We start from the raw sequence: 10,000 nt of genomic DNA, 5'->3' as shown, positions 1-10,000 counted from the left end.
AAGCGCTTGGATTCCTGTTACGATTCAAGTTTCCCGTGGTATTCGCTTATTTATGTGAAGTCAACGTGCATCGACTGTGATTTTTTAAGCATATATATATATATAATATATATATATTATCATATATATATATATCTATATATATATTATTATGATTAATATATATATTAATATATATATCTATCTATCTATCTATATAATATATATATATATATAGATAATATATATATATATTATATATATATATATATATTACCAAAATAAATATATATATATATTATAATATACATACCATATAGATATATATAATATAATATATATATATATAAATATATAATAATATATATATATATATATATTATACCTATAATAGTATATAATATTAATTTTTTTAATTATAAATTATATATATATTTATATATATATATATATATATATTATATCATTTTTTTTTATTTTTTATTTATATATATATACACATTAATATTTCTATATCTACAGACATACATATATATATATATATATATATATATATCTATATACATATATAATATATATAGTATTACATAAATAATACTTTAATATAACACCTACATACATAATAATATTATAATATATATACATATATATATATATATTATATATATATATATATATATATATTATATTATATAGATATTATATAAATTTATAAAATTAATATCATATATATTATACAAATACAGATATATAAAATATCATATATATACATATATAATATATATATATATAAAGATATATAATTAAAATAATATATATATAGATATATAATTATATATATATATATATATTATAATATATATAAATTATAATATTTATTTATATAATATATATATATATTATATAGTATTATTATATAATATATATATATATTATTCTTATATTATGTATACCATGTCCTCCGTTCTCTGCTAATTATCGCCGCTTGATAATATTTATTTTCTTGTAGTGGTACTCCTTCTTAACCACTAGGTTTGTAAACACTTGTTTTTTCCTGTTTTGACTTTTGGTATTCCATTGCCTATCTTTTCGTTACATGTTCGTCATGCTTTAAGTGTCCATTGGTCGTTAATTTAGTTTACTTTGGCTTAGGTAATATTTTGAATGAGGGCAGAGTCGATCATTCAAGGCTACCTTAACGACAACATATTTGGTATACAAAACGGTGTAGGATAATCATCTTCCTATGTTAAAGTAAGTCAGTGGTTTTCTTTTCTTTTATTTTGTGTTTCTTCGTTGGTATATTTAATTCAGGTGTTTGTTTAAGTTGTTTGTCTGTGTGGTTCGTTTCATTGGTTAATATAATTGTGTTGGGTTTAACTTGCGAATTGTTTCTTCATTGATGACGAAAGTAAATTGTCAATGTAATTGGGCTTGGTTATTTCTATTATTAAATTGTTATATTTTGTGATCTGAGTTTTACACGTTCCTTCATTGAATTGATATTTCTGAAATGTTTATTAATTATAAAGCTGTAACAGGCTAGGATAAAGGCCTTAGTTATAATAATATATATATACTTTATGTTGTGTGCTTTTTACATTAGACTGACAAAAACTACTAGGTCCTCCTAACAAAATATTTCAGCCCTGCAGTTGCCAGTTATTTATTTTACGAACCAGAAACTTATTAATTTGATGATGATCCAGGATTTGAAAGGCTGGGAAAAAATAGATAAAAAAAACCCACTTCCGTTTCCTACAAAAGCCGTCAGCAATTGTTTTCATCCATTACTCCACGTCTCCTCATGTGAAATTCCACGTGCGAGTCATTATGTAATTGAACCTTTTTTTTTCCCGCCAAAAAAATTTTTAAAAACAAAATTGGCCAGAACTGTTCAAAATCGCTTTCGAAAAGAGGCCGTGGCAAAACTTGGGTCGAACATATGCTTTACTATCAGAAACATCTTGCTAGTTAGATTTAGAGTCAACGACAGAAAACGGCAGCCTGCCTGAAAATGATCCGGAATTCATGTCTTCCAAAAGAAGACGAATTGGTTTCTTCTGGTGACAGTTTGAAAGTTTTATGTAAGCAATGCTGGACTCCAGCTCTCTAGCGAAGTGTTGACCTGGTAAAATCGCCCCATCAGGCTCAAGTACCTTTCGCGTATTGATTAGAGATGCTGGAATAATGGTTTGTAGGTAGGTACTTGCTGGATTTGTATATATACATATATATATTATATATATATAATATATAGATATTAATAATATAGATTATCATTTAATATATAACTATTAAAATAATATATATGAAGATATACTATAATCATAATATGCATACATAATGCATAACGAATCAAGAATTATAATTTATATATATTTATTAATACATGCATATATGATCTTTTGACATATATATCTATTATAGATAGATATATATTATATATATATATATAATATATATATAATATATATATATATATAACAAAAAAATTAATATATATATAGATATATATATATATATTGCATATGGGCAGATATATAAACAAAATATATATATATATTATATATATGTATATTGTATATATTTATATATATATATTCTTTTCATTTTCTTTCTCTTCCTTGTTCTATAATTCCTCCTATTACATTGATTAGAATTCCATCAAAGAGGAAAATAAATGAGTATCAAGTTTAGTTCGAGTTTCCTTCGCTGATTAAATATAGCTCAAAACGACTAAACATTATAGACTTGCCAACACTAAGCATATCACGCATTGAATCTTTTCAAACACTCATTCTGGTATAACTTTGTTAATCCGTATTTAGGGACAGTGAGGGATATTTCGACCAGGAGGTCTGTAGAAAATAAAAAATCGGTAGAGAATTTTGGAAAAATTTTAGGAAAAAAAAAAACGCATCATCAGATTAGTCTTTCTTGCAGGCCATTATATCTCTTTCCATATGTACAACTAGCACAAATAAGATCTTACAGTACACATTTTACACTAATGTATACAGCTGCCAATTTAATGCCCATTACACAGACAGGCGGAATGACTAACGTAGTGGGTACAAAGTCAGCAAAAACACTATAATTTACACCACCATTAGGTAATTAGAAATAATTGTTTACATTACCTCTTCGAGGACGCATTCTGTGATAATCTCGTGCCACCAAAAGAACTAAAACTGTTTATTTACAGCCACCCTCTGTTTAAACGTCAGTCATCCCTTCCAAAAAGGAATTCGAAAACGAAACGCACCCATAGACAAACGCTTATAAAAGAGAAGCTGGGTCTCTGCTTGGAGTCACTCACTCGGCTGATCTGTTTCGTAGAGAGGTCTTCGCAGGAGAAGCAGCCATGCTGTATTGGAAGCTCACGTTCTCTTCTAGTCACGTTTTGACGGTTAGAAATTCACATTTTCAAATTTTTATTTTTAAATTGGGGAAGAAGGGGCGTTTCGTTGCTTACTCTTGTCCGTGGCAAGGACTGTGAATTGTACACAATTGTTGAAGTTTCCTTTTATGAATTAATTATTACCCAGATTTTTGTTTTTTTTTTTTTTTATTCAAGGGTTTGAGTTACGAGGTCATCTATAGATATATTTTTAGTAAATGGACCTGGCCAATCTAGATATATAAACTGCCCTAAAGAAGATACGATCTCTTTTTTTAACCAAATGTATAAAGCTTCATTAAACTATGTTTTATTTTCCTTTTGGTTATATGGGCTTTGAGATACAAACATGTGTCCTGTTTTTTCTTTACAATGAAGTAATTGTTATTTTGAATAAAACAAAAAAACGATTGCAATTGCCATTTTAATTCAAGTTATGCCAGTTAGAACATTAATCTCAACAAAAATTTAAATACACAACTGCTTTCCCAAAGAAAAAAAATTCATAGGAATATTCTCTTTGTCCTTCTCAGGTTGCATGGGTCGAACCGCCTCTGAGGGAATTCGGAATCTCTTGACTGGCGATTTGTCTAGTCAAGATTCCAGTCAAGGTTTCATTTAACCTTACCCCAGAGGAACTGGACGCCAAGGGATGCCCTGCCCAATGTTTGAAGATGCAACCCAGAGAAGCTGAAGGCTGAGGTCTGTTTCTGAGATTTGGCTTATATATTTAATGAAAGATTTTTTTTCTTTTACGTGAACGGCTATTCTATACTAACATAAGATGATGGGTGGGGTGACTATGAGTGTTTTATAGGAGATTAACATCAACCGTGGCAATCCGATGTATAGGCCAGTCCCTCACGACGCCTCCTGATTGGCTGGTTGATAAGGCAATTACAGGGCTGGAAACTCTTCCAGTCTCTTCTCGAGAGTTCACATAGGTAGGATGAATGTTCCACCTCGACTGTTACACGTATCCCTCAAGAGAGGTGGAAACATACATTCCTGACATGATGTGGAAACTCTCAAGAAAGAAATACTGAGTTTTCCAGCCCTGTGATTGGACCTCACTCAACAGACAACTCAGGAGCGTCGTAAGGGACTGGCCTAGACATCGGTATGCACGGTTGATGTTCAATCTACTATAGCTATGCCTTGACTAAAGTCTTTTTCTTTTTTATCGATCTTCAATTTCTGAATAAACCAAGCAATGATATTCACTGTTTTCCATTTATTGACAAACGAACAAATTCTTTTAAATGAAAACCACCTATTACAGGATTCTGTTGACAGGGGTCTGCCTGAAAACGTATTCCCAAAACTGGGAAGGATAATTTCGGTCTTCGAGTGAAGCTAAACTTTCAGCGAAGGCTTCTTGACCTCCTGCGAGCTTGTTCCTGCAGGTGGGTCCTGTGGTAACTTGGAGGGCTACTGTTTATTTTTAGTTATTTTATTACTCAAAATGATAAAAAAATCAATTTACATGAAAAATTGGACTTCGAATCGTCAGTCTGACCAGAATAAAAACTGAATTCTTAGTGAAAAATAAAAATATGCTTTCTTACTTCAGGTTCAGAGATTTTGGGCTGCAAAAAAATTTAAACTTTCTTCTGTCAATTTCAGAGCTTTTGTATTTTGTTTAAAAAATATACCTTCTTCTGTCAAACTTCTGAGATTGTTTTGGCTGTAAAAAATAAAACTTTTCTTCCGTCAGTTTCAGAGAGTTTTGTGTTGCTAAGAAATTCAGACTTTCTTCTGTCAATTTCAGAGATTTTCGAGGCAGTACAAAAATTTGACTTTCTTATGTCAATTTCAGAGGAATTTTGTTTGTTCAATGTGTTGTAAAAAAAGATACTTTCTTCTGGTCAACGTTCCTGAGATTTTGTGCTGTACAAAAAGTTTATTCTTTTTTCCGGTTCAGTTTCAGAGATTTGGGGCTTTAAAAAATTCAGACTTTCTTCTGTCAATTTTCAGGGATTGTTTTGTGCTATAAAAATTTTTTTCTGTCAATTTAAAAAAAATTTGGCGTTCTAAAAAAATATGCTCCTCTTCCTGTCCAGTTTCAAAGAGTTGTTCTTTGAGTTAAAATAAACTTCTCGCTGGTCAGTTTCAGAGGTTTGCTCCTGTGGAAAAATAGACAAATTCCTCTGTTAGTTTCAGAGATTGTTTTGCGATGGGGAGAAAATGGAAAAAACTTTTATTCTGACCATTTCGGTAAATTTTTAATCTGCAACACATACACTTTTCTATTCTTTGAATTGCAGATCTTGGTAGAATGCGATGAAAAACTCTTCTTTTGTCCATTGCAGAGATTCACGCGGACAGGAGGACTTGCCTTATTTCCTTCCAGTCCATCAGCCACACCTGCGGTCTCATTTGCAAAGACGGCGGTGGTCGCGGTGGAGTCCACTTGCCTTCCTCTTGTCAACAAGAAGGGGAACTACTCCAGAAGGGGAGGAACTTCTGGACAAATCTAAGGGCGGGTATCTCGCCTTACTATATCATCGTCTCTTCAGCAGTGCAGTTATTGCTAGTGAGGTCTGTCTAGGGTTTTTGTGCTGTTTTAAAAAGTGAAAGGAGCCTAAATAAAATATCGGCGAAAGAGATCCCATTAATTCAGAAAGTTGTTTTGGTTTTGTGTCGGTTGTTTGATGATATATTCAGGTGTATAAATTTATGATGTTGTAAAATCTACTTGAGAATCGAGAGGAAATTTAACTAGAAAAAGGATATGTATCATCATTTCCGCAGTTCTTACACTACATTTTTGTCGTCTCTCGCTTCGCTCTCTCTCTCTCTCTCTCTCTCTCTCTCTCCTCTCTCCGCTCCTATGCTTTGCAAGAGTACATTATCATTCTTGCATATATTTGTGATCTGCCACATACCCTATGATGGAAATAGTTGGGAAGACACAAAATATAGAAGTTATGAAAAAAAAATATTTTTCTTTTTTCTTTCTAGCGGTCAGTTGGACTCAGGATACCTGAGTTGGTCTGAAATGACTTGGCAGAAACGGACGAGAAATAAAATGTCTTGGGTTGATGGCCAGCCCATGTCGCCTTTACTAAGTAAGAGAATGATCAACCATAGATACATATCATACCATACAACCAACATACATACCACAACACCACACATATATATATTATATACTTACATTATAGATATATATATTATTAAATAGATATATATAGATATAATCATAGACTATAATATATATATATATATATAATATATAGATATATTAGCATAGCACCCTATATTAACAAATATATATATAAACAATGGGAATATACGTAGATGTTTTGATAGCGAGAGGGGGACGTTTAGCTTGTAATGTTTGATAAATGTCTATAAATAAAGATCCATAAATATTACCACTCCTGCATTCATTGAGAATGAATGGTCTCATAACATGAAAATATTGTAGAAAAATAATATCCATTTCCCAGCTGGCTGACGGAAAACCAACAAACAAACAGGCGGCAAATACTGGGTGTTCCGGCGAGAAGGGAAGGACTGCGTTTGAAATGAAGTCCTAAAGAATTATAACTTCTTCTGAACGGACGATCACTGTTATGAACAAAAACAAGTAAGAGGATTATTATTATTATTATTATTATTATTGCCGAGACTAATCCACAGGTTATGTAAATACATACATTAAATTTTTTTAAACAAAAAAACAACAAGTATAGCTTTCGGGAATCTGTTCGGTTCCCCTTATCTAATCTCCATTTGAAGAAACTTTTCCCCCCGTGATACTATGAGGGGTTTTTAGTTTATTATCATTATTATTATTCTGAAAAGCCTCAGAGAATTAAACTATTTGAAAAAGGACGGATTTTAATAGAAAAATTTGTAAAATTTGTTTCCCCCCCCCCCCCCCCCCGAGCCAGCACAAAAAGAAAAAAAATTAAAAAAAAATTATTTATTTGCCTTACTAATATGAAGCCTCAATAGAAAATAAAAAAAAGATAAATCCTTTCAACCCAATGATCGTTACCAAAGATTATAGAAATTATATTCAACTAGGTCGAATATCTTCCAAGATTTTCAAACAAAACGAAAGGCAGAATTGCCCCCCCCATTTCTTCAATTTTTTTGAGTTCTTGACTAACGCCCATAACTGTACTATTATTTCCTGGCTGAAAATAAGCGGACATTGTCCACATTTGTTTTTCTTGACGTTTCTTGACTTACCGCCATGCATTAACATAATTATTGACTTGGAAAAGAAAAAAGAGGACATTTTCAACTCTTTTTTCTTGGGTTTAGGGTTTCTTGGACAACGCCATGGCAATTAATTTATTCCTTGCGTGGAAAATAAAGGCTACCATGGACCAATTTAATTTTTTTCTTGGCAGTTACTTTTTACTAACGCCATACATAATTTATTCTTGCTGGAAATAAGAGACATTGTCAATTTTTTTTCTTTTTTTTTGGATTGTTTCTTGGACTACGCCGTGGGCATTAATTCATTTCTTGCTTGAAAACTAAGAGACAATGTCAAAATTTTTCTTTTTTTGAGTTTCTGACTACACCAATACAAATAAACTTATTCCTTGCTCGAAAAGTTAAATGGCAAGGAATTTGATAAAACCAAACCGTCAGAGGCTGCTCTATCTGGACATTTCAGTTCCACCCCACTGGTGTCAGAATTCCTCTTGCAAGCACCCCAGCCGAGCCAAGCGCCCACAACCAAACAACAACCAACCAACCAACCAACAACACCACTACCTACGACCACAACCACCACAAACGACCTGCTCCTCCCCAAACTTGCCAGGAAAGGCTGGGGAACAGCGGGAACTCTCCTGCTACCAGGGCCAAGTGGGGCCAAGGCGAGCTGCGGCGAAATGCCCCGAGCTGCCTGCGACGCCCTCCGGGGCAAAGCTGACCTCCATCGCCAATGAGAAGGAACAGGACTTCGTCGATGAGGTGAGGGGAGGATTGATACCCAAATTAGCAAGAAGGCGGAAGGATTGGCCTTATAAATTAACAAGGAATGTGAGGACAGGATTCACCCTAAATGTGGTAGGAATGTGAAAGGTATTGCCTAAATTTGTAAGATAACGTAGCATAGACTAAATTAACAAGAATGTGAGGACTGACAAATCTTTAAGAATGTGAACAAGGGATTGCCTAAATTTGTAAGAAACGTGGATAGACTAAATTAACCAAGTATGTGGAGGACGTGCCTTAAAACGTTTAAGTAATGTGAAGGAGTTGCCTAAATTTCTAAGAACGTGAAGGGATTGCCTAAATTAACAAAAGATTGTGAGGATTGACCTAAATGTGTAGGAAATGGAAGAAGGATTGCCTAGATTTGTAAGAACGTGGATAAGACTAATAAATTAACAAGAACGTGAGGATTGCCTAAAATTGTAAGAATGTGGAAGGATTGGCTAAAATTTGTAAGAATGTGAGGATTGCCTAAATTTGTAAGAATGTGAGGATTGCCTAAATTTCGCAAGAATGTGGAGGATTGCCTAAAGTTGTAAGAAGTGTGAGGATTGCCATAAATTGTAAAGAATGTAAAGAATTGCCCTAAAATTTGTAAGAATGTGAAGGATTGCCTAGATTTGGAATAATAATGGAAGGCATAGACTAAATTCAACAAAGAACTTGTGAGGATTTCGCCCCTGAATGTGTAAGAATGTGAAAGGATTGCCCTAAATTTGTAAAGAAACGTTGAAGGATAGACTAAATTAACAAGAATGTGAAGATTCCCTGAATGTGCAAGAATGTGAAGGATTGCCTAAAATAATATAAGAACGTGAAGGATAGACTAAATAACAAGAAGAATGTGACAGATTGCCTGAATGTGCTAGAATGTGAAGGATTTCCTAAAATTGTAAACAATACGAAAGGTTGCCTAAAAGTAACAGCGTGAAAGGGGACTGCCATAAAGTTGTAAGAATAGTGAAAAGATTGCCCTAAAGTAGTAAGAAGTTGCCCATATTATTCAGAAGGTGATGGATTGCCCAACCTGTTGATAAGATGATAATATAGATATAATATATATATATAATATAAATATATATAATTATTATATATTATATATAATATATATCAATATATATATGGTATGTATGTAGTATGTATATATTACTATACTATATATTATCTATTTAATATAATATATATTATATATATTATTAATAATACCATATATATATATAGATAGTATATATATCTATATATATATTCATCGTTCCTCACTGTCTAATGAAATACCACCCCGATAAAGGAAAAAGAAACATCATCGCTCCCTCCCGAGGTAAAGAAGAAGAAGAACGAAGAGGCAGGAACAATCTATCATGAAATCATTAAAATATATACGCTAAATCAATTACTCCTAGGTCTTCTTCGATGACAGCGGCTGGCGGATCGGGTCTCGACGACTCGACAAAGGAAGGACAGTCTTTGTCTGGGAAGATGGCCAGTGGAAGTCAAATACACAAAGTTAAAGTAATCACCAGGTTCCGTTTTCTGAACGTCGTTTTATATTGTCTCAAGGCTCTTCAATGAACCTTCCACCCATGTAGCGGTGTAGCGGCCCAGTCAGTGCGATTCATGCGGTTGCTCTGTAGGGCATTACTTAAGGTTCTT

Source organism: Macrobrachium nipponense, chromosome 40 (genome assembly GCF_015104395.2).
Source record: "Macrobrachium nipponense isolate FS-2020 chromosome 40, ASM1510439v2, whole genome shotgun sequence".
NCBI lineage: Eukaryota > Metazoa > Arthropoda > Malacostraca > Decapoda > Palaemonidae > Macrobrachium > Macrobrachium nipponense.
This window is presented reverse-complemented; position numbering follows the sequence as displayed.